The sequence below is a fragment of the Tachypleus tridentatus genome, chromosome 11, assembly GCF_004210375.1.
Source record: "Tachypleus tridentatus isolate NWPU-2018 chromosome 11, ASM421037v1, whole genome shotgun sequence".
NCBI lineage: Eukaryota > Metazoa > Arthropoda > Merostomata > Xiphosura > Limulidae > Tachypleus > Tachypleus tridentatus.
Genome location: NC_134835.1, coordinates 79067926 through 79095231, shown reverse-complemented (window position 1 = coordinate 79095231; position 27306 = coordinate 79067926). Strand labels below are relative to the sequence as shown.

Genomic DNA, 27306 nt, shown 5'->3' with positions numbered 1-27306 from the left:
TTAAATACTTTAATAAATATTTATCAAACCACTAGCTATATAGCACCAATATTTAGTCAGTGAGCAGCAAATAATTGACACCAACCTAAATTAATCTTGAGACCATACTAAGTCTGGTTGAGGTCACTGTTAAATTCAGCCTGATGGGTTACTTTTTGTTGCTTGACAGTTAGGAAACTTACCCACTCTTACATGGAATAGTTGAATTGTGCCCTGCTTGACCCTATGTATGGGGGATATTTTATGACTACTATATGAAGCAGATATATTTCTGCATTCTTTTGCCAATTTTCTGATTATTCAACTCCAGTAAAAATGTGTATCGTGCATGCAGTTTGAGTGGAAAGTGTGAGTATCTATAAAAATATAATATCAGTTTAGGAAAATATTAACTTATGATACAGTAACTTATTTTCTCTCACAAAATAGCTAGAATCCCACACTGTCCCTGTGGAAGGACCAGTGTAGATGTAACTTAGATGAGTAACCCTCCCAGAAAACATCTGAAGAGAACTCAAGGAGCGGGACATCTCAATGGAGAGGAAATACATGTGAGAGAACATACTACATATGAACCAGGTATATTTCCTTGCCTGAAATGAATGAATATGTTATGACAACATCTGTATCCCCCCCATCACCAATGACACTGTCCAATGTCAGGAGTAAACCCTTGGTAAAAACAGGTTTAAAATGGTGCTATTGCACAACAGTAAAATATAGGCTATTGTGACTTGAGTGTCACACAAACCACACATTAGTGCATCAGTCCCAGACAAATGAAAACAACGAGTTAATAAGCTGCGACCAATGTTTAGCCTGGTTAGGACAACTTCCTCTCCCCAATCCTTATGGAAACAAGATGGCCAAAGTACAACAGAATGTTTCATCTGGAAAAACTTGTTATCACATTGCTCACTCCAAGTCAACTGCCAGTTGGCATGGGACCAAGCCTTGAATACAGGGCCGTAGTCAACATATGGAATATGCACAGTATTGATAGCACCAGAGCAGACAGACTTAGCTGTGGTGTCACTGAGCTTGTTCCCAGTTGGTTTTGAATATCGACTAGAATAGGGTGAGAACTAACTGAAGTGATTTCAAACACAGTTGAGAGCTAAGCAAGTCAGTGTAAATAGTACAGTTTGTATACTGCATAGCTTCTATGTAATCCAGGACAAGAGAAATGGCATACAATTTGGCAGTGAACATGGAAACTGTAGAAGGGATCTTGTGTGCAACCACCAAAACACAACAAATGATGGCAGAGCCCACAGAGTCAACTGATTTCAAATCATCTGTATAAATGGGAACAAAAGTATCTGCCTTCTTCAGATGACTCAAAGAAAGGTCACACTTGGGGATGGTAATAAGCCATGATAGAATGGGATGGCTATTAAATGCTCAAAATTCTTTTATTTTCCCTTTTGTTATTTTCATCTTTCGAAGCTCTTCTCAAATAAGTGGTTGAGTCTAACAATGCAAAATGCATATTTTTTCTTCATGTTCATTGACCCTAAGATTTTGGCCAGAAGTGTATATATCTACATTGCCCAACTGAGACATAAAACCTTTTACAAACTACCAGACGTTATGATGTAACAGTTCTTATCAATATCAATGAGAAATATTCAGAAGGTTCGAGTAACATGACGTCATTTCACAACAGCTGAACTATACAATAAATGATTCGCAAACAGACGTATGCAAACGCGAGACAAATTACCTCTAAAATATGGAATTTAACATTCATGTTTTGTAACTATCTAAAACATAAATCTTGTATCAAATTTAAGTAAAACAGTTACATATATCTAATAACAAGCCATATTCTGAATCACGAACAATTAAAATTGAATTTGATTTCTGAAAAACAGCACTTTCTAGTATATAATTTGTGTGTGTGTATATATACATATGCTAATGTTAACATCAGCTATAATTATAGATGGTTAAAACTTTAATGTACATTTATAACCAGATTTTGTATAATCAATTTGTGTTTACAATAACCAGCAAATCATAAGTTACTCTCTTAAATTAATATATTTGTATTATAAACTTGAAACAAAAAAGTGAAAAGTGATTATTTTGTAAAAATAACTCAAATATTTATGCATTTACTTTAGTATCATAACATTAACAGAATAAATAATTTGTTATTTCTGTAAAGTAGTACATTCACTATTGCTACTCAAAGCAGTAACAAGTTTATAAACATTTATATAGCAAAAATGCAATGATTATAAATAAATTCTCAATCATGACTAATTATTTCTGTTGGAAATACTTGAAAACAATAGCTTTTGTAAAATTAAAGGCATGCTATTAACCATAAATTATCAGTACATTTACAGATCCTTTGACATAAAAATACTCTTATTTAGAAATATTAAAATGATAGAAAAAGAACAAAAACAAAATCTTACTCTGTCTCCTTTTGGACCTCGTGGTCCTGGAGGTCCTGCATCGCCCTTATCACCCTTTTCCCCAGGAAGACCTTCCATTCCAGGAAACCCCTGTAGACCTTGTTCTCCTCTAGGCCCTACTGGGCCAGGAGGCCCCTTTTGAAAATTTGAAAAAAAAAAACCAATTATTCTTTGAACTTATATTTTAAAATACAGTAGTTTCTAGAATATATTTTGAAAATTACTAGTATATGTAAGCTATACAATGAAATTTTTGAATGCATTTTGTTAGATTATCAAATTCATAGTTTGCAAAATCAGTTTACCAAGTCACATGATCTCTTGTATATATCATATGTGTGTGTGTGTGTATAAAGTAGGAGCATTTGTATGATATTCATTGTTCCTTTGGTGGCTTGATGTAAGTCTCGGGGCTTATAATGCTAGAATCACCTTTATCTTAACAACAAAAACATAATTAGAGAAAAAATGATGTATATTTTTTGTAAACAAAAGCAAGTGGAAAGTAATTTAGAAAAGAAAACAAAATATTTTTACCAAACATTTATTTCTACATTAAATGTTTTATCAAACAAACTTTGTTAACTGAAAGTTATAATATCCATAAATAATTTTATCGAAAGGGTGTAGAAAATTTCTATGTTTTGTAAACATTAATACTATGAATTTACAGTCCATAAAGCTAATTTTACAGCACAGTACATCCTAATATAACTGAAAGAGAAAAACAGTTATGCAGACGTTTTAAACATACTTTTGTTTGTTTGCAAGCTTAAATGATTTCATGAAAAAAAAATTTCATCTCTATTACAATAAATTACCTCTTTGAGCTATTACTTTAAGCAATATATTAACGTATAATACAAGTAGTGTTCTTATGTCATAAATTCATTGAAAACACTCACTGTTCCAAATTTGAATAAATTTGTTTATTAATATACATATAATCTACCTAGTTTCCTCTCCTTTTGTTTATTTTCTGTCCATATGTTTTAACATCTCCTAGAAACATGTGTTATATATATAGATAATCAGTGTAGATATAAATGCTATTATTGTTTAACTTATACTTTCAAATGACAGTTGATCATTTTACATACCCGAGATCCTTTCTCTCCTATACATTTACATCCCGACACTGTGCAATTTCCACACACTACAGGACTCCCTCTGCTGTGACTTTCATATCGAGTATCATACAGCTCTCGATACTGCTACAAGGTTAACAGAAGTAAAATTATATTTACAAAGAGACACTACCAATCGGCTTTTAAAATTTGAAATCTGTTCTCTATCGTTGTTCAAATTTTTAACTAAAACACAAAGGAGCCAATTATTAAAAACATGGATGTATGTCCTCATTTAAAAAGAGAAATGCCTGGGCCCTTGCATTTTGACAAAATAAAAACATTAATAAGGAAATCATTGGCAATTACATGAAATAAAACTGCCAAGTATCACTTTGAGAATGTGGCCTTGAAATAAGTCATATCAAACATTTTTAATACACATATTTATAAAGCTAAAATTACCAAATATTTAAAAAAGTTTGGGCAAACAATTTTGCAGATTACTCTTTGGTGAGTCTTATTCAAATATTAAGGCAAATTTAATAAAATCTGTGAAATAGTAATTGAAAGTATTTTTACAACAAACACTAGATTGATGCGTAATGAATCACAAAGACTGGAGGAATAACAGTACAGTTATGGTTTTAACTGCTGATACTTGCAAGATTCACACTTTTAATCAACTGCAGCTTTATTAATTTGTATATTTAATGAAAATTAAACTCCCATAAATAATAATTTATTTTTGAGTTATGTTCTCTAGACTTACGAAACAGTGTAATATGAAAATAACTTGCAATACACAATCTATACAAATACACTACATGGTCAAAAGTATGTGGACACTCCTTTTAATTAGTGGGTTAGGCTACTTCAACCACATCCATTTCTAACAGTTGCATAAAATGAAGCATACAGCCATGCAATCTCTATAGACAAACATTGTGAGTAGAATGGGTCCTACTGAAGAGCTCAGTGAATTTCAATGTGGCACTGACATAGGATGCCACCTTTCCAACAAGTTAGTTTGTCAAATTTCTGCCCTGCTAGAGCTGCTCTGGTCACCTGTAAGTGCTGTTATTATGAAGTGGAAATGTCTAGGAACAACAACAGCTCAGCCACAAAGCAGTAGGCTGCACAAGTTCACAAAACAGGACCGTTGAGTGCTGAAGCACATAGCGAATAAAAATCATCTGTCCACAGTTGCAACATTCACTACCAACTCTCAAACTGCCTCTGGAAGCAACTTCAGCACAAGAACTGTTCGTCGGGAGCTTCATGAAATGCGTTTCCATAGCCGAGTAGCTGCATGCAAGCCTAAGATCACCATGTGCAATGCCAAGTGTCATCTGTAATGGTGTAAAGCACACTGCCATTGGAGTCTGTTACAGTGGAAATGCATTTTCTGGTGTGATGAACACACTTCAATAGCTGGCATGGATGGGATGGCCTATGGAGAAAGCAAAGTCATGCAAGAACATATCCAATTCAGCAAACTGCACCTAGATACGAAGGCCAAACAGAATCATAGGCCATTTTTTTCTGAAAAATCATGACTCACTGAGGAAGGAAAACATAACTCCAGGTGGGGTGGTGCAGTAAGAATCAAAGTTTTGAGGCATACAGTAAAGACAGCTGCAAATAGTGATATAGAGGAGGTTCAGGAGACTCAGTATACAAACTCTGGACTAGAGAAGTGCAGAAAGCCCCCATGTAGAGCTGAAGCCCTAGATGGTGAATGGAGTCCATTCATTTTCATGTTCAGAGCCATAGACCAGTGACCCATAGTCTAGTTTCAATTGAATGAGAGCATGATAGATCTTGAGCATAGAACATTGATCCACTCTCCAAGAAATGGAAGAGAGGACATGGAAGATGTTCAGTGCCCTTGTACCTTTGACATGTAGCTATGATATATGGAATGAAAGTCATCTTATGGTTAAATATCCACTGAGGCACGTGGGTCTGGTAGCATCAACCATGGCCAGTCTCTCTCTGGAACAGTGAAAATGCATTTTCTGGAGTGATGAACACATTTCAATAGCTGGCAGTCTGATGGATGAATCTGGATTTGATGAATGCTAGGAGAACACTATCTGCTTTAAATGCACAGTGCCAACTGTAAAGTTTTATGGAGAAGGAATAATGGTCTGGGGCTGTTTTTCATGGTTTGGAATGAGATGTTCAACAAGCACACATAGATGTAATGGTCGGGTGTTGACATACTTGTAGCTATGAGCAACAGATATATTTTAGTTTTACAGTCTTCGCTTTAGCAATAACAAGAGTTAACAGCAAACTTCTAGAGGCGGTCAACTTCTTTGAATATATATATTAAAGGTAGGTCATGCTTGGTTAGCAAATGAGAATATCTCTATTAAAAAAAGGAATGGGGTGCTAATATAATAACATAAAATAGAAACAACAACTATAAACAATGAAACGAAGGTAGTTGAAATCAATGAATTATAATCAATCACATATAAACAAAAGCCAAAAACTCATCATTAGAGGGTTTCAAGTATTCCTTCTCAGAAATTCTGAGAACTTGTGAATGAGCTCTAGGCCTTTCTCCAATTCTGGCAGTGAGTGGCTCTCCATATATTACGTGGTACGCTTGCACATTATGAATTTTTTTCCACGGATATTTTAAAACATTTCTCACGTAAGGGGACGAAGAGGTACTACAAAGTTCCTGAACACCCCAGTTGGAGAGAGAACTCTTCTGATTTCTCTCTCTCTAAACTGAACCCCTGCCACGTTAGTTTAGTTTAGTTTAGTTTAGCATTATGAATAGTCAAGAAATTAGAGAGTAGTATTTGCCATCAAATCCAGGACTGCGATTTTTTATACGTGCGACGTTTTGTGCTAGAATTCCAGAATCTCCACCTCCAAAGGACTGATTTTTTTAACTTATATTTTCAAGTACTTTATATACACATGTTTTTAATGGTGAAAATTTCATGAAATTAAAAAAAATATTTTTAACTATTAAAAGTAGATTACAATAAAAATGTATATTTTGTGTTTTTCCATAATTTCAAGATTGGGGTGGTTCGGTGGGGAATTTTATAATGCGTAAGAAGTATGGCCATGTCTTATTTGGAGATCTTCCAGTGAGTCAACGGTAAGTTTGCGGATTTGCAATACTAAAATATGGGGTTAAGTTACCCGTGGCGGACAGATAGCCAACTGTGTATCTTTGCGCTAAAGCAAACAAAGAAATTATTTGAAGAGAATAGCTACCGTTGTTTGAGTTCTACGTTTGTTTTTTATCTCACCTGCTAACTGAGAACGCCTTATTTTTCAAGTGCTTTTCCATGTTACAATATGTTTTTGTAGTTCTTCGTGACATTTCATAAGATGGCATAAACAATAGTTATGATATCAAGAATAATCTATAAAATAGACTAAATTAAATATTTATACAGTTATATATATATATATATTTCGAACTTGAGAGGTATTAGATGGCACCTCTGATTCTCAGGTTTTTTTGTTTATGTTTTTTGTCAGTCAAACCCTGTTAAACAGCTGCAATGGTTAACTGGCTTGTAATGCACGGGAAGTTGCTTTATTGGAATAAGCCAACCCCAAGGACAGCGAGCACCAAAACAGATAATCGTCACATAATTCGCAGGTTTTTTTTGACGAAATTAAATTATCGCAACCCAAACTTAGTTGGCTACAATTCAAACAAGGTCAGCGTTATTCATATTGGTTGCATATACTTGTAACCTATGACAATAATTTCATTAATATTAATTTTGAAAATAGTTGTATTACCAAATAAACGACGTCACTTTACACACAATGTCATCCATGTATGCTTTGTATAAGAAAATAACTGTGAACACAAAAATGGGTCATACAATAAACCTAACAGATGGCTTTCATTTATTTTTGTTTCGTTTGCTGATAAAACATCAAATAGCATTTACAACTGTACAAAAAACAAGCATTCCACCAGTAGCTCAGCGTTTCGACAGGCGTGGTGGATATAGTATAGATGGCTTAGTGTGTAGCTTTGTATTTAATAACAAACAAACTAAAATCACATGTTTACAGCAGAGCACACAAACAATGCTTTTTTATTTTGGCGAAAGCTTATAGAACACCATAAAGGAAAACAATATATACATATTTATCTTCTGAAACATAAGCTTACTTTAATTTCCTTCCCATAAAAATACTAAACAAGTTAGGCTGTATGAAAGCATATGTATATGTTTTTGTGCTTTTTTTTAATCCAGGATTCAAACATATATCATAATACTTTAATGTATAATACTAACCTTTAAAGTATCATAATAAACAGCTAATGAAACTTTATTATGAATGGTTATTAACGCAGATTAATTGTATTTTAATAATATATACATTTGTCTGTTTGTTTTGAATTTCGCACAAAGCTACACAAGGGCTATCTGTGATACACATCCCTAATTTAGCAGTGTAAGACCAGATGGAAAGCAGCTAGTCATCACTACCCACCGCCAACTCTTGGGCTACTCTTTTACCAACAAACAGTGGGATTGACCTTCACTTTTGTATTAGGAACTATGAAATGGCAACCTTGGATGGGAAAAGATCTATGGGAAGGCAAAAGAGATGAGGGAGAGACGATATAGTGATGGAAGCAGAAACCAGTTGGATACGATATGCTAAAAATAAGAAATATTGTACTGGTCTGATGAAAAGCTACATCCAATGAGGGGTGATTGCAGCTTAGAAGGATGGATAAAATAAAATTATTTTATTAAAATTCTAAATCAGATTTTAAAAGATAATTGACAAGTATATGGTAATTTTATTTATTTTAATTTTTAATTATATTGTTTTACAATAGAATGGTTTATTGAAAGTATAATTTTTCATACAAAAACAATTCATTTGTAGTGAAACTACAATGCAGCAATGCTATAATTAAGAGTGTGGTCTTATACGTGTGACTTACCACGTTTGGGGTGTATCGGATTACATAACATAATTGCAACAAAAATGTATTTGAAATATTTATTGAATCTAAGATTTACAAATAAAATAACGGACGTGAGAGTTAGATAAACTGACCACTGTTAAGATTGTTTCGTCTCAGTATGACTGGAACGTGGTACAGCTGGTGTAGTTACGTGGTCCTATGCGATAGTTTTTACTTTGTAGTTAGCAATACGTCTCGGTAATTTGTTTTTTTGCTGGTAAGCTCAAAACTACACAACGGACTATGTTTGTTTTCCCATTAAGAATGTCAAAACCAGATTTCTAGTGTCGTAAGTCCTCAGACTTACTGTTAAGCCAGTGGGAGTGGGGGTGTGTAGGTATGTCTGGCTTACATTGTAGTTTATTAACACAACATTTATAGAACGTTAAGCAAATATTTAAATAACATTAATATCTATTAATCCGTTGATTTCGCGGATATTATTCCAGTCTGAATGACTGCAGTCAATCTGTTTGTCTACTCAAGCAGTTACACGTCTGATAATTCCTAATTTCAATGATTTAATGAGAGAAAAATTGAATAAGTTAGTTTTTACACTATAAATCACAAGTACAGTTTGTGTGAATACCTACAATATTTGATCGCACAATTGACACTACACGTGCACAGCCTTACCCTCCCAAAAAAAGCCCTTACAGTCTTCCACTCACATCTTTTTAAATACCAGGCTATCTGTGCCCACAATGAATATTGAAACCTGGTTTTTAGCCGTGTGAGACCGCAGACATGCCGCTGTGGCACTGGGGGGCCATTCTTTGAAATCATGAACTAAGGTTGTATAATACAATGTGTTAAGCAGCATTACTACAATGTTTAAAACCTTAGAACTAATTGACTGTACTACCACAATATAAATGGAACATTAAAGAAAAGCCTGTGATTAATAAAATGTGCTTCACTAGGTTACTGATACATTATAGAAAACGCTGTGTTAATAATATGCGTTTCACTAAGATTGTCAATATTATACAGAATAAGCTGTTTCTGCTATAATGTACTTTACTGGAGTTACTAATATAATCTATTTAACTAAAAGAACAACCTGTGTCAGTCAGTCTGTGCGTGCTCGCTTACCTGGAAACGCAAGTGGTACTTTTAGGCTGGTATGAGTGCAAACGTGAATAATGTTTATTGGTTATATTAGTGTAAATTTACAATGTTTATAACATTAATTTTAAAAATAATTACTTTAGTACCATAAATAAATGCCACGTTAACACATTAAGTAATTTGCTTATAAATAACAAAATACCATTACACCTCAATACGAATTCCAATACACACCTAAAAATCGACAGTTAAGCCTAAAGTGTATCTGTTAAGGGAATAGAATATTACACAATTTCATTTTCGGTGGTAGTGGATCCGACGCTTTTCCAATACTTTGGGGAAAGTAAAACAAGAGGGAGTCCTAAATAGCAGTGGCTGTAATGAGATTTCAAATCAGTCAAGAGATGGAGTTAAGAGCTTAAAGTTTGCACTTGAAAAACTCCCAGAGCCATTCTAAGAGATACTACGTCGCGGCTAAAAAAATGTTTATATTATTATGAATTAATAAACAGTAAAATAGCGACAGATGAAGACACCTAGTGTTTAGACTTTTGATACCACAGTTTTAAAAATCCATTGTCGTATAACACCGCTTTATCAAGAGTTCGATCAAGAAAACATCTCAAGACCTTAGTTGAAAAATGGCGATTATCCAGGCAGACAGATGTTACGTACAGAGACATATTACGTTTATAAACATTCACGGTGTTTACAGTTCTTTATCATAGTAACATTCATATATTAATAAGAATAAAATCTAACTACAATAATCATCACGTATGACAACACAACGAATATGATTTTTTTTTAAATCATGAAATCGCTCAACTTAATACAAGCAAAAGATAGATATCTATTACAATATCTTCAGACAAGTATGAACACCTTTCAGTTTTTGTTTTTAAGTTAAGCACAAAACTACACGATAGGCTATCTATGCTTTGCCCACCCAGTTTCTAGTGTTGTGAATAGGCTGTGCCACGAGGGGGTGAGCACCTTTTTGTGGAGGGAAATTCACAAGAATTGTAGATACAATGCATTTTAAAAGTCACGGAGCTCCTTTAAATCCTGCCCCCGCTAGTACAGCGGTATGTCTCCGGATTTACAACGTTAAAAGCAGGGATTCGATTCCCCTCGGTGGGCTCAGCAAATAGCCCTATGTGGCTTTGCTATAAGAAAACACACACACTCCTTCAAATCTGAACTGAACCTAATGTCCTTACCGTTGTGTGTGCTAGTAGTACCCCTGACGTGCCACACCTAATGTAATTATTAAGAGGTTCCAGTGCCAGAGCCAAACCATTTGAAACCCTACACAAGACAGATTTTTACTTGTTCTCTCTTCCTTTCATTGCAAGCCGGTATCCTCTCTTCATAATATAATATAAACAATACACGGTGAAAATTATGTAGTTGTTTGTACCCATTGCCTTAGTTTTAATAGTGACATCCTGTAGACACAGAGAAGTGGCTCGGTAATTTGAACACTAGTTTTCAAGGTGTGATTTTAGTAACATACGTAATATACATGATGTTTCTAGGTTTAATGAGGAGAAGAATTTACATCCATTTATTCACCCGGGTACTTTATTTCTATTTGTATTAGTATTGGTTTTTAATGGCCAGTACAACAGTGCTTGATCAAAAGTGCCGAAGAATATTGCAAACAAATGGTACATACAACTGTAAGTGGGCGTTTGTTGACAAGCTAAGATAAAAATCCATGATACATAGGAAAAGAAAAAAACAAGTTATAACTATACCACTAGTGTAAACTGTATAGTTTCGCGTCGAATAAATGAAAACTAGTGTTTATCGCTCTTTAAAGGTTCAGTAAATATGCGGATGTAAGAACTGAACCGAACGAAAGGGCCAGTTTTCTACGCGACAATTTATTGCACTGCCTTTAAAGGGTCACCAACCCACTGTTACATTTTAAAATTTACAAATGTGTTTATTTTGGTAAGGTGATACTGACTGGGCGGAGAAAAATTATTTTGGAAAGCTCCTGCCAACCAGGCATATTCTGTGTCGGATACTTTCTTCGTCTGCAATAGATGTCACCCTATAGGTTGTATGTGTGTGTGTTTTCTTATAGCAAAGCCACATGGGGCTGGCTATCTGCTCAGCTCACCAAGGTGAATCGAACCCCTAATTTTAGCCTTGTAAATCCGTAGACTTACCACTACCGCTATACTAGCGGGGGGCCCTATAGGTTGTATCTCAGGAAGATCTGAGTAGCTGCTGCAGCTGGGTGGAAGCTAGGAGTTTATATTCGATGTAAAATAATACTAGTAAAGAGAGTGCTAGTCAAACAATACAGCAATTTACAATAACAGAAAGTGTCGTCTCAGACGGCAAATTGGAGATGTTTAAAGCTGCCTTTCAGAGTTAATTAAATCTTACGTGCTACTCGTAGTTACTAAGGAAAGGCTTAATAGTATATCGTTTCTAAAATAATTTGCACCGAGCTAACCAACGGATTTTTCAAAAATGAGAGCACTCAAAGTAAACTTGTCAGTTGCGATCTGAGTGTATGACTGACAGACTTTTAATGCCACACGTTTTAGTGTTGATGACATACACTGTATAATCATATGGTTATGTTTTTCTTTTGGAGTTTGTGAGTTGGAGTAAAAGGAAGGGATGTTTTTTTTTCCATTAATTACTAAATATCCCGTACAGGAAGCAATATATAAAATAAAGTATGGTTGGCTATGAAAGACTGATTATTTACATAACTAAGAAAAGTACCTTAATTATATTACCTTTATTTAGAAATATCACATGAAGAAAACGTAGGCATCTGTAGCCTTATGTATACAGACTAAAAACAGTGAAGGTTTATAAACACCTATCAGGTTTAAACGTATTTTTTATTGAAACCATTAAAAATGAAGAGTCCAAATACACCGAAAATTCAAATGCGCAAACCATAAAGTATAAAATGTGGTATATTAATAAATAAATTAGTGTTAACTTGTTTTGTTACACTTTATAAGGAAATGGGAAATGCTAGACTGAGACGAGTTGGACAAGCGTTTGGCTATAAAAACTTTCGCTGGTAACGAATGAAAATACCACCCAGAAACCTGATTTACAATGTGGGTGGTTTCAAGGGCAGTTGCAACTACCATCTTAGACTTTAAAGTATCACACCCTTTCATACCATTCAAATGAATTCCAATCAGCGTTCATATGATGAAATATGATCATGCACGAAACATCAAATACATAAAGATATATATTTCTTCTCTATTGGAGAAAATGCTACATTTGCTGGTTCTTTTTCCACATATAAAACCTGTAAACACCATACATCTTGTTAACAGGCGTGGCGTGTACAAGCAGTTCATGAATGAACATCTTTGTTTTCGAAGAAAGCTATACAAAAGCTACCTGCGCTCTGTCCACCACGGAGACTCGAGTTCTAGACGTTAGCGTTTTAAGTTCGTATTCATACCGTTTACCCACTGGGGGTCAAGTATGTTTGTTTGCTTTATTTTATAAAATGAAGTAACGTAATTTTAAGGTTATTAACGGTAACCATCTTTTACAATATTCTTTCTCCGTCATCGAAGTACAACCATACTATGATTGGTACTATCCTTCGAAGTTATCTTAGGAGAATTTGATAATTACCCATTATCAGCAAGTCCTATGTAAACTATATTAGGATTGTTTGTTTTGTTTTGAATTTCGTGCAAAGCTACTCGAGGGCTATCTGCGCTAGCCTTTCCTAATTTAGCAGTGTAAGACCAGAGGGATGGCAGCTAGTCATCACCACCCATCGCCAACTCTTGAGCTACTCTTCTGCCAACGAATAGTGGGATTGACCGCCACAATAGGATAACAGCGGGTGCCTGGATAAACTTTTAGAAACACAGACTCAGTATATCAACTGTGTGCCAGAACTGTGGCTAGAGACTTGGGGTGCTACTTCAATGGAAAATGTGAGGTTTTTTTTTATAAATATTTAACTGTGGTAATTTTTGCATGGTTTTCGTTATATGTCAAGTTAAACTCAACAAACGAGTCTGTGAACCTCAGAGAAAACTAGGTAAAATACTGATAAAGTTATACGACTTAAAGTTTTTAATTAACTCCAAAATTAGTTCTTGAGACCATTGTTTACTGCACTGTTTGTTTCAGGTATTCTTGCATGGTTACCTTGGACTATCTGACTTAGATGTCTATAATCTTGAATTAATTAAAGTACAGTAAATATAGCTAATCAACAGTACGTACAACCAATTCTTCACCTATTCCAGTGTAACAGTGGAACATTCTAGTGTCTCTTATAACGTGCTCACGGCCCCACAATGCCTAACGCGATTCTACGACAACGAAATGTATTCGAACCACGAACCTCAAATTCACCAGAATCACAAATCAGTATCTTAACAGCTGGATCATGATCGGACTCAACTATAATATGATGTATCCTTCAAGAAATGTGTCACTCTCACTTGTAGATCCTTGTAGATATTATATTAAGACATGTATAATTATGTCTCAGATGGTGGTGAGAGATAAGGAATTCCGAATACGCTTTGTTGCCTCCGTTCAATACACACACACCCCTCTCGCAACAGCCTTACTGAACATAATTTATATTACTATTTATTGTATACATAAAGACGCTTTGTTGCCTCCGTTCAATACACGCACACCCCTCTAGCAACAGCCTTACTGTTATTAATTTATATGAATATTTATTGTATGCACAAAGAAGCTTTGTTGCCTCCGTACATTATACGCACACCCCTCTAGCAACAGCCTTACTGTACATAATTTATATGAATATTTATTGTATGCATGAAGACGCTTTGTTACCTCCGTTCAATACACGCACAACCCTCTAGCAACAGCCTTGCTGTACGTAATTTACATGAATATTTATGGTATGCACAATCATAATAATTATTAAAACTTTTGATCAAATGAAAAAAACTAACTACATAGATCGAGACAGAAAAAATAACTTGCGTATTAATGCAGCCACACTTGTATAACAAAACCTACTTTAAGTACTTAGTGTAACAAAGAACTAAATCTAAAATGATTCAGATACAATAAATCTTTAGTTGTGAATCCTTGTTTTTCACTGTATTTTCAGCCGTAATTTCTTTGTATAACATTAACTTCCAGCCACACAAAAAGCTCTAAATATAGCTCTAATAAAAGTAAGTAAATGAAAATCTAATTAGTTTTATTACAAATTTAATTAGTGTAAAGCTACAAAAAGAACTACAAATATAACTCTAATAAGAATTAGTGAACGAAAATCGAATCTGTTTTAACACAAATTTAATTAGCGTAAAGGTACACAAAAAGCTGTTTGGGCGTAACCGTCTCTAATTCTGAGTTGATGGGCTAGCGTGAAGTCAGCTAGTTAATTAACATTACCACCCGTCGACTGTCAGACTACTGCCGTCTGACTGAAGAGTAGAATACGATCCTTACTCTTATAGCGTACTCACGCCTCAAAATGCGGTGTCAGTGCTTGTGGTAACGGGACGCGAACCATCAATATTCAAAGTCCGAGCATACTAACCACTAAGACATTCCACAATCGTTTAATCAAAATGGGCCCGGTGATTAAAGCGCTTGACTACCAATCTGAGGGTCTCAGGTTCGAATCCCCATCAAATATGCTCGCATTTCAACCGTGAGAGCGTTTAATGTGACAGTGAATACCATTTTTCAGTTAAAGTAGCCAAAGAGTTAGCGGTGGGTGTTGATGACTAGTTACTTTCCCTCTAGTCTATCGTTTAAAAAACAGTAGTGGCTAACACACATAGCCCTCGTGTAACTTTGTGCAAATTTCAAAATGAACTAAACCAATCAGAATATGTAAAACATAAGCTGTAATGAAATATTTGTATTATCAAATTATTAAATTTCATAGAATGACAATTCCAGTTTCAGATAGTTTTGTATTAACAGAGTTGCCGTAAATTAAATCTGTATTTCTTTAAAAAAAAGAACATAAAAGCCTTGATTGTTTTGAATTTTTGCGCAAAGCTACACGAGGGCTATCTGGGCCATCCGTCCCTAATTTAGCAGTATAAAACTAGGGGGAAGGGAGCTGATAATCACTACCCACCGCCAACTCTTGGGCTACTCTTTTACTAATGAATAGTGGGATTAACCGGTACTTATAACACCGCTAGAGCTGAAAGGACAAACATGTCTGGTGCGACGTGGAATTTGTTTTCTGACTTCACAAAACTCGGTCAATCATTTCCCCGTATTTTAAATTAAAGGAAGATTTAGAACACATTTATGTAAATATAATAATATAATCGGTTATTTTCATGTCATTTTCATAGATCTTCAAGTTGGTGATTAGTCTGAGGACTTGGTGAAATCTGGGGTTCGGTTTCCTGTGGTGAGGAGAGCACAAAATAGCACGTTATGTAGTTATATGCTTACAAAACAAACATCAATATTTTCCTACCGACACGTGAGTGATAACAATAGTAAGTCTACCCCTACAGGAAGGGGTATTAACCAAGGTATTATTTTGTAGTGGGACGGGGCTTAAAAACGCGCCGTTTGAAATATTTTCACTGTTAAACTTTATCCTGTAATCCGTAAAACATAGTGAAAAATACGACAAAAAATTGACTATGCTGTACATTGAAATCACCTCTAACCGCTAAGCCAACTTATGGTATCTGGTGACGTGTTCTTTTTAAAATATTTGTATGAAGACAAACAATCGGCAGTGAAGACTCCCTGATTGGCTGATTCAGTACTCACCGCCAACTCTTGGGCTACTGTTTTACCAACGAACAGTGAGATTGACCATAACATTATAACACACCTACGGCTGAAAGGGCGAGCATGTTTGGTGAAATTGGGATTCGAACGAGCGAACCTCAGATAACGAGTCGAGTGCCTTAACCGCCTGGCTATGCTGGGCCAGTGGCGAGTAACCGTATGGTAAGTACGAAACTGATATAAGAAAGAATCTAACGAGCGAAAACTTACAAATGATAAATTAATATGTTAATTTGTTCTAATTATACACAAGTGAAAAGTTTTTAAAACGCAACAGAAATCAAAACCAGCAGATGAATCTTCACAATTTATTCATTATTCTACTTACGTCAAATATGAATTTGGGGCTAACTCTAAAACAGCAATATTTCCAACAGTGGACTTGGGCAAAGGAAATTGTTTTAACGCACGTACACGGAGGAAGCCTCGTGGTTAATTGAAGGTTTAAATAAAACAATCTTGATGTTTGGACGGAACGTTTTTTTTGTTTGTTTTTTCGTATATTCAACGTTGGGACGGTGTATATTTCACATATACAAACATATACAATGTAGTCTTTTAGATTTCTCATAAATTGTCACGTGCTCAGTTCGAAAGAGCAGTTTAGTCGGCCATCTCCAGCTGTGCCAGTTCATCCTCACCAGAAATGTTTGCTTGGATTAAACATGGGAACAGACCATGAAGACATAACCCTGACAGGAAATCTGGAAAACATCAAGTTTGTGCAGTTCGTTAGCACCCCCTTCCTCCCCTCCCAGTCTTTGAGATATTCATATACTTCCTGTTCAGAAAAAAAAAAAAATAACGACATCTTTGTGTCACACTGCTCAACCGACAAACGTTATGATAATAAAACCTCTGGCTCCTGCCGGCTCTTACAGGTCTAAACCTTTACATAAAACTGTGTGAAAATATATATTAAAATATATATTTTAATTGTGATATTTAATCTGTAAGAAACAGAAACGCAGACATTTGTATTTACTGATCAATCACAATATATAGGTTTAAATATTTATTGAAATATGAACAGATGGACAAAAAGTTACCATTGTATTAGAAAAAGCTTTTCAAAACGAGATTACAAACTAAAGTCACTGTGACAGTGACCCACAATAAATTAAAACTATGCTACAAACTAAAGTCACTATAGCTTTGAAAAACTTTTCAAATGAGTTTTGAAATTAAAGTCACTGTGGCAGTGGGATGACCCATGGAATATTTGATTTACAACTTATGCACAAAGCTATACAAAAGGGCTATTTTCATATATCCGACCCTTATTATCAACTGATAAACAAGAAGGAAGACACTAAGCCAATAGTAAGCATACACCCCCCTCTTCAAATTTTGGGCAACTCTTATTTGACTGAATAGTGGGAACTGACCGTCCTGATTATAATGTACTAACGCCCCCAAGATAATGATTGTTGGTGTTGACCACCGACTTTTCGTTTAGTCTATTATTTCAAAACTAGGGTTGGCTAGTGCAGAAATTCACACATGACCACGTTATATCCCTACTTTGCCAAATCTCGTTCTTGGGCATAGTAACTTTATTAAGCAGGATATAAATATAATATATCACCACATATATATCTTTTCCATAACTAATTGTTTCGCTATGGCAACTCCTTGTTAAAGTTTCTACCATTCTTTACCTCAAAACACGGGTGTTTTGATCGTATATGGACTGTAGCACAGATCAAACACATATACTCCAGCCAACCCGACTTTAGCATTGACAACATGCGGGCCTCTTCGGCTTGAAATATGGCAGATGTACTGTTGTTAATATATTATAACATAATCTTCTTTGCTTTCAGTCATACCTTCTTAAAATAATCGATTTTTATCGAATAGAGTTAACTGAACTGTGAGATTTGTTCATGCGCAATGTCTCATAAGAGATGAGAGGAGCAGATTGAATTGTCTTCAGACTTTTGTAATATTGCAATCTACTAGCTGCGTGATGTAACGTAAACGAAGCCTGAGACTGCGTTCTCCGTCAAGGAAGAAGAGGTCTCCACTGTTCTTCCGCTTTCTAGTTCGTGCAAAATCATAGTGTAGACCACCTCTAGCTCACCCAAAGTAAGAAGCCTATTTTTGTAGCTACGAGTAGCGAACCATGAATTATCAGATCCATGGTCCAAGCATGCTAATAAATAGGTTAAGTCTGTCCTTTATACAAAATGATTTTACAAACTAGAGTAACTTTGAGAGAAGGAAAAAATATTGATAACACAAATGAATTCAGTATGATAATGAAACAAAACTTTTAAAAATGATTTTACAGACTACAAAACGTTTTCTTTATAATTTTACAAACTAAAGTCACTGTGACAATGAAACGAAACTGTTATAAACGATTTTACAGACTAGAAAATATTTTCTTTATAATTTTACAAAATAAAGTCACTGTGACAATGAAACGAAACTTTTATAAACGATTTTACAGACTAGAAAAAACTTTCCTAATAATTTTACAAATTAGAGCCAGTCACTTCGGCAGTAGAAAAAAAAAATCGGTGAAAACGTTCTCTCATAGAACTAGCGTACATTGTCATTAACGTGCTCGGACTATGAATCCGAGTATTAGTTGTTCTTTGTGTTACAAGAGTGACAGTCAGTTCCTACTATCCAATCATTCAAGAGTAGCCCAAAAGTTGGAGGTGGGTGTTGATAACTAACTACTTTTCCTCTAGTCTATAAGATTATAATCAAGGGCAATCTATGTGTAAAATTCAAAAGCATACAAAGTATTCTCATGATAGGAGGCATGAAAGTTATCTTACGGTTGTATAGATGACCGAACAGGGTAAATGGAGTTACTTTTGTGTATCATAACTTTACTTTGATTCAGACCGATTGTGTCCTTATGGGAACACGTTAAATAATTACTGTATAAGTCACCATACGAGTTTGAATGTTTTCGTAATTAGTAGTCATAAAATGTATTAAATCGACCGCTTTTAACTTACTTCTGCTGGGCTGACTGAAGAGAATATTCAGAAATGTGGTGTCTTGTTTTATTATAGACATTTATTACGTAGATTTGTGTGTCGGTGTTTTTGATCAGATATGTAACAACCACGCAAATACATGCATCGTCAAAATATATGTCTGAAAGTGTGAGGAAGTTACATAATAAAGTTCCTGTCAGCATACATATGCCGTAACAAGAAGAAAAATTCTAGGAACACAGATACTAAATAAACATACGATGTCATCTATCTGTCTATCTCGACGGAGTTTCGAAAACCAGAGAAAATTCGGGAAATAAAAGTATTTCTTTTTAAAAATTGTAAATAAGTGAAAAATGTGTGTGCATATATTTTAATCTGAAACCTGTGTCGAATGCGAATATACGAAAAACTGGCATATGGATATACATGTAATAAATAGTCTGTCTTATTACGTTAAATTCTTATTCTATACATTTCTTTTGCTTTCACTTAATATAGTTGATGTTTGTTTTTTCGTAACTACCACATTATAATTTAAAATAAATATTTATCAACAGTTTCACGTTTAATGAAACAAACGCTAACAAACGAATATCGAATAAACAAGCAACACAAGGGTAGAAAATATAAAAATACCAATAACTCTCTGTGTGTATCAATAAACACCTATATCAGGCATTCCTAAAATAATAACTGATAGATTGAAATTTAGAACAGCATATATTTCAGCTGATAAATATAAACGACTCTGTATACATGCATATATTCGACATGATTGCAGATACGCGCAGGAACACTAGATACTTGTTTATCTTATTAAGCAGGGACTATCGTTAAAATAACAATACTTTAATGCAATTCAAGTATCTTTAATGCTCTACAATGATGATATGACACTTAAAAACATTTTTTTAAACAAGAAACAAGAAGTTGTTCGTACGAAAAAAAATTCTAATTTTTCTGAGAACATTTACCATAAAAAAAATCATTAGGATGATACTCTTCAAATGCAAACATAAACTTGATGTGTATTCCCTTGGGTTTGAAGTCGATTATTGTATACACAAGAAAAACAGTCCGCTATAACTGGTTTTACTTGTCTTTATCGGATAATTAATGTGATATCCTGGCCTATTTAGTGACATCATTTCTACTTTTACTTCATTTTGAAATGATGACATATTTTAGTTTTCTGTGTTTCCGTATATTAGACGATTAAAATGGTAATTAGGTTTCTGAATTCATGTAATAAAAACAAACAAAAGATTGATAGAAACAATTCCTTGAGCACAGTAACTTTTACGAAAGGCAGTAACGTAGATACAAGGAGAGAGCGAAGTGTCAACTTAAAACTCTTATGATACTACTGGCAACATTAAGATAGTATACCAGCTTATGCCGCAAAAGTGTTCTGCTGCCTTGCTTATTATAAAGGAAACAAAACTCGTTGATCCTAATGTATGAATACCTTTGATTTCGAAAATAAAGTCGTTCTTTATACAAATAGTTTCACAAGAAATTGTCTAATAGACTTCAGAAAGCGATGTGTACGTTTAAAGCTCATATCACATTTTGCACTTTGATACGTCGAGTAAAAAGTTTTTGAGATATCAGTTTAATTACCATTAATTAGCTAAAGAACTAGAGAGACGAGTGAAAATATTTTACAGAGTTAAACTGAGTTTCTCTTATTTAACTGAATTGAAGTAAGATATTGAACAGAAACTACAATAAAAACAAATAGTTATTTATTGCACTAAATACAAACAAGCACAACAGCATGTGTACATCGTGCGAAAGACAGTTTTCTCTGGAGAGGAATGTTCACCTGGCAAAATCTGAAATAAATTTAGTTGAGATTGAAAGGACTATTTTGTAGAAATTTCACAAAGTTTATATTTCTCAGAGTATATGTGCTCTCCACGTCATGTTTGGTATTTCCGTAATGTCAAAAAACAAATCAAAAACAGAATGATGGAAATAATTCGTTTAGGGTCACGGCTTAAATATATATATATATATATTTTGTTTTTGAACTTTGCGCAAAGCTACACGAGGGATATCTGCGCTAGCCGTCCCTAATTTAGCAGTGTAAGACTAAAAGGAAGGCAGCTAGTCATCACCACCCACCGCCAACTCCTGGGCTTTTACCAACGAATAGTGGGATTGACCGTAACTTTATAACGCCTCCACGACTTGAATGAGATGTAGTAATGGAGATGAAAGTAATAACGAATAACAGATATATGTTGTAGATGATAAATAGAGAAGATATAACATCCAAGAATAACTAAACCTCAACACAGTAGGCTTCTCTACAGACTATATAATGTACAAAACTAAGTTTCCAAACAACGTCTTCAATGAGAGTATTTAATGATACCAGAGGGGAATGACCCATGACTTGTAACTAGGACAACCAGTTAACTACGTTCCAGCTCTCCCTTGTGAAATTTTAGAAAGGTTTAGGTGTACCTCAACTCTTCAATCTTCCAAACTAAATGGAAAGGAAATAACAGTTATGTTCCACCCATTCAAGTGATTCAGAAAATAATTCAGAAAAAATTCAATAGCCATGAAAAGATGTTTTGTGTATTCTTTCAAAATGACTCTCACAAAAGAGATGGTTACACTATATCTTTACCAAAAAATACCTACCAATAACTATTTTTGCTCCTGTATCGCTTTGATAATTTATATTTAAATTATATGTGAATTTTACCGAAAACTATTTGCTATATCAAAATCAGAAAAATCCCAACAACGATATATCGTTAACCATAAAAACAGATACAAATTTAAAACAAGGTTGATTCAAATTTTCATTTAATAATGCACCTAGAAAAAATAAGATGAAGTAACGTAACCTTGACACATTCCACAATAGCATAATACTAGAAGACTTCTCTATGGCCTTGTAATAATGACTGTGTAGGAACTGTAGTTCTTATTAAAGTAATACAATTATTCAAGATATTTACGCTTCTATAAAGTTTCAGGTACTTCACGAGCTTATAAACACTGCTTAAATTTCCTCGCAAATTATGATGACACAAGAACTCAACACATTTAAATAATTCACATAAAAACAACAAAATAAAAACGAACAACGATGTCTCCAGTCTGGTAATCTGTTTCTTACATCGGTATGATAATAAACAGACAAGTGGATAGAAATAAAACCATCTGGTTGTATAAGCTCGAGTAAACCAGAAGTAATGCTCCCTGGTAGGACACTGGTATGTCTGCGGACTTCCAACGCTAGAAACCGGGTTCGATACTCGTGGTGAGCAAAGCACCGATAGCTTATCGTGTTGCTTTACGCTTAATTCATAACAACACAAATCAAATATAATCGTTAACAAATTTAAATTTGTGAGAGGTTAGTCCTTTCACAACTCTTAGTTGTAAATTTATTTTTTATCTATCAAGTCCAATGGACTACTGAAACATCTTAGAATGTAAAATTAAAAAAAGAACATTAAGTTGATTGTACATTTAAACTATGTTTTAACACACACTTTACAGATAGATGCTACAAGTGCAACTTAAAGGTGGATCGACATCCGGGACGATGAATAATTTTCACACGTACACGAAAAACAAACAAACAACCATCGCGAATAGTGGTGAATACATCCGTGATGTCATGGACAGTGAAAGATACATTAATAAAAAATTGACTAGTATATGGTTAATGTCGAAATCGAAGTAAACATGAATGCAGAAAGAGTATTATTTGTTGAGTTCAATCTAAAGGTCTTATTTAAAAGGGACTGTCGTTAAAATTACAATATTCATTTAAATCTTTATAACAGCAAATATCTTATAATACAGTATTGATAGCTTACATTGTGATTATGAGTCATTCTGGGACTAAAATACTGCACGACAAACGTGTACAAACTGAAGTTTCGACTAGTCGAGACAACAACATATGAAACGTTGCAGTAAGATTCCAAGTTGCAATTGGTTTGGTTTGAATTTCGCGCAAAGCTACACGACGGTTATCTGCGCTCGCCGTCCCTAATTTAGCAGCGTAAGACTAGAGGGAAGGCAGCTAGTCATCACTACCCACCGCTAACACTTGGGCTACTCTTTTACCAAAGAATAGTGGGATTCACCGTAAAATTATAACGCTCCCACGGCTGAAAGGGCGAGCATGTTTGGTGTGACGGAGATTCGAACCCGCGACCCTCAATTTCAATTGGAGATGTATATAGACCTTAAAATGGGTTCATGAAAAGGTACTGGACGTGGGAAATGTTAAAAAATCTAAGTTCTTATAAAGGTACATTCCTTAGAAGAAAGATGACTGTCGAATGCAAATACTGGCAACAAACAATTCAACTGTTAATACAGATGTAAACATTACACCGAGAACAATGAGATTCATGTTCGTGCAGAATGGATTCCATGAATATGTCGCTGTTCGAAAACCACTGCTGAGAAGAAATAACCAAACCAAAAGGTTGAAACGGGCGTTAGATAACAAACAATGAAATTAGCAAAGCTGGAGACGTGTGTTCGAACACTGAATTGTTCTCTAACGGTTTGTTCGACACAGAAAGAAGGACGACAATTTATCACTTTTTGGGAAGAGTATATAATAGCTCTTTCCAATACAAAAGTCTCCCAGCGCACAGTGGTATGTCTGCGGACTCATACCGCTAGAAACCGGCTTTCGATACCAGTGGCGAGCAGAGCAAAAATAGCCCATTGTGTAGCTTTGTGCTTAATAATAAATAATAAATCAAACAATGAACCAATACAAAATATTCATACATTTAGATCATAAAGATATGTTAAAATCAGGGACTTGGAATTTCCAAAACAGAGATATTCATTGTATTGGACAACAAAGAAAAATGGATCAACTTGGGGCACAAGCACTATCAGTAAGAAACCTGCAACAATTCGTACCCCATCTATAATAAACATAGTGTAGCATCTTGTAACAGGTGAAAGTCTACTAACACAAAGATCAGTAGCAAAAGCTATTCATGTATCCGAGATAATATTGTACACAACCTAATGAAAAAGGATCTCTATCTAGAAACGAAGTAAACAGAGTATGGGTTCTCCAAAATAACACTTCCACTTTTTCCTATGGTTCAACTTTCAAATTCTTCAAGCTGCCGGAGAATTAAATGGGTATCAATGCTGTTTCTTAAAATAAAATATAGATGAAGGAACGACATCTATATATTTTTGTGTGTATCCGAATTGTTGGAATGGGCGCTGAGAAATTGTTGCACTTGTATACTAGATGAATTATGGAAATCCAGCAGGAAGAAGTGGTGCTTTGGACATAACAGGTTTGCGATGAAACCTTTGCAATGGAAACAATGCTGAATGTCAAGATGCATAGTCATCAGATATATCATGACCATGTTTTGGAAAATGGACAATAACAGTTACACGATGAGGCTCAAAAAATCACTCTTATTTCATATAACATACATAATACTCTGTATAACAGATCTTTTCCATGTAAAAAGAAAAAGAAAGACGATTGAAATTTACGTGAATATATTTTATTTCTTAGTTTTTAAATGGATTGTACACATAGCGGGTATCAAACCTGATTTTTGGGTTACAAATCCTCAAGCTTACCGCTGAGTCACCAAGATAGAGGGGGGATGGGAAATAAATGCTGTTATATGTGTAAATATAAACAACAGAAAGAGAAGACGTAGGAACAAAGTACTGTTATTAACAGCAATAGAAATGAGTTCCGTCTACATAGAAAAGAGAAAAGAATTATGAATACTGTCATTAACAGTTTTAGATACCTGTTACACACAAAAAGACTGTCATTAACAGTTATAGATACCTGTACACATTCACAAAAAACTGTCATTAACAGTTTTAGATACCTGTTACAATCATAAATAGGCTGTCATTAACAGTTTTAAATACCTGTTACACACTCACAAAAAGACTGTCATTAACAGTTTTAGATATCTGTTACACACTCACAAAAAGACTGTTACTAACAGTTTCAGACACCTGTTACACACAAAAAACTGTCATTAACAGTTTCAGATACCTGTTACACACAAAAAGACTGTTATTAACAGTTTTAGGTATCTGTTTAAATAAAAAAAATATTGGATTTGAATATAACTGATGAGTAACAAGTGTGGATGTCCCTTGCTAAATCAGCGGTAAGTGTTCGGTTTTACAACGTTAAAATCAGGGGTACGATTCCCCTCGGTATAAGAAAACACACATGTGGAAGGGACTGTCATTGTTGTTGATTATAGCTGTCATTGGCATTAATAGCCAAATGGGTGAGAATCGTCACTGGTGTTAACAAACAAGTAAGACTTGTTGACAATGATAAATAACTGTTAAATAAATAAAACATGGGTGTTACTTGCAACGAACTTGAATGTTTATAATAAGTGATTTTTCTGTTAGCTTTACGAGAGAGAAGAATCATTAACAAAAGTCGAACATGAAATTCAAAACGAATGTCATAAATGCATGATATATATATTTCTCAAACAAGTGGTTGTCACACTAGGGCACGCCATGGTCAGGTGGTTAAGGTACTCGACTCGTAATCGGAAGGTCGCGGGTTCGAATCCTAGTGACACCAAACATGCTCGCCTTTTCAGCCGTCGGGGCGTTATAATGTGACGGTCAATCCACCTATTCCTTGGTAAAAGAGTTGGGAGTGGGTGGTGATGATTAGTTATCTTCCCTCTAGTCTTACACTGCTAACTTAGGGACGGTAGCGCAGATAGCCCTCGTGTAGCCTTGCGCAAAATTCAAAACAAACCAAATTATCATACTAAAATAACTACAATTTACAAATTGACAAACAGTGTGGAAATGAAAAATAGCCAACTAATATAAGCCCTACCAAAAATAAAATTAAGATCGAAATATTTAATAATATTTGGAATAAAACTTGGCGATAACTTAATGTTTTTAATGCCAGTCAGTAAGAACTTTGTAAGCTGTTTGAAACCTAAAACAACAACATAGAAACAAGTCGAAATTTAATCATTATTATAACAGGAAAACTGAAGCTGCGCATTCAGACAAATGATCGATATGTGCACCATCATGAAAACAGTCAAGTACGTCAATTAGTAGCAGTGGCGTATTTTGGTAAGGGCTAGGGGGGGTCTCAGCCCCTAAATAATTTTATTCTAGGTAAAATTACATGGGATGTAGGGCCCACAAAAATTATTAGCCCTTGGGCCAACACAACCTTAAATCCCTCACTGCTTAGTAGTCACCTTCCGTGGAACATGGTTATCAGTAGCTTCGATACGACTGTATCTGAACTCTGGATTTCAGGGCAGCAACTAGCGTGTTTAACATCAGCTGGAATGATAGTCCGTGACCGATCGATCAGGAACAAACTTCATGAGTCCAAAGGCCTAAAAGTACTGCTTTAGCCTCGGAGCAGACCGGGCAGCACTGTACGTTTCTCTTGTTTTTTATTGTTTTTTTAGTTTTTTTCAATTCTATCCTCTTAAATGACCAGAATCATCAGCAATGCCACAGTGCGTCTGAACTTTTCAAAGAGGAGTCAAGGTTCCACGTATTTACCAATGAGTAAGATTCTCTGTTTGAAAGACATGAAGTGAACGATGGGTTCAATGCAGTGTTTTTCTGAATATGACCATTTCAGTTAAACATCGATATTAACTGATACGGATCTTATTGCTCTCCATAAGCGGGTGTTGGCTTTAAATACAAAAATACAACTCTATACTCTTCCGTTTCAAAAAAAATGTGAATGTATGTATCTCATAAACGTACAAGAAGCCATTTTCACTGCTAAATACAGAAGAAGACTCATCACTTCTGTTATTGTCCCAGCTATGTTGATTACTTAAAACTGTTGATATCACTTGGCCCAGCACGACAAGGTGGTTAGGACGTTCGACTCCCACTCTGAGGGCCGTGGGTTGGAATCTCTGTCATAATAAATATATATGCCCCGTTCAGCCATGGGGGCGTTATAATGGTACAAT

The 27306-nt window shown here is 34.8% G+C and overlaps 1 long non-coding RNA gene and 1 pseudogene across 2 annotated transcripts in view; one reads left to right on the top strand and one right to left on the bottom strand.

Moving 5' to 3' along the window:
* The window catches only part of LOC143232556 (uncharacterized), a 118674-nt pseudogene that overhangs the window by 63329 nt on the left and 28039 nt on the right, over positions 1 to 27306 (bottom strand). Inside the window, exons 3-4 of the transcript XR_013017592.1 lie at positions 3530 to 3643; positions 2430 to 2564 (exon numbers count right to left, since the gene is read on the bottom strand). The product of XR_013017592.1 is annotated as an uncharacterized LOC143232556 (transcript). The remainder of the gene's footprint in view (positions 1 to 2429; positions 2565 to 3529; positions 3644 to 27306) is intronic.
* On the top strand, positions 12640 to 16809 carry LOC143232562 (uncharacterized). The gene is made up of 2 exons (XR_013017597.1): positions 12640 to 13504; positions 15887 to 16809. It is a non-coding gene; the product is annotated as an uncharacterized LOC143232562 (long non-coding RNA).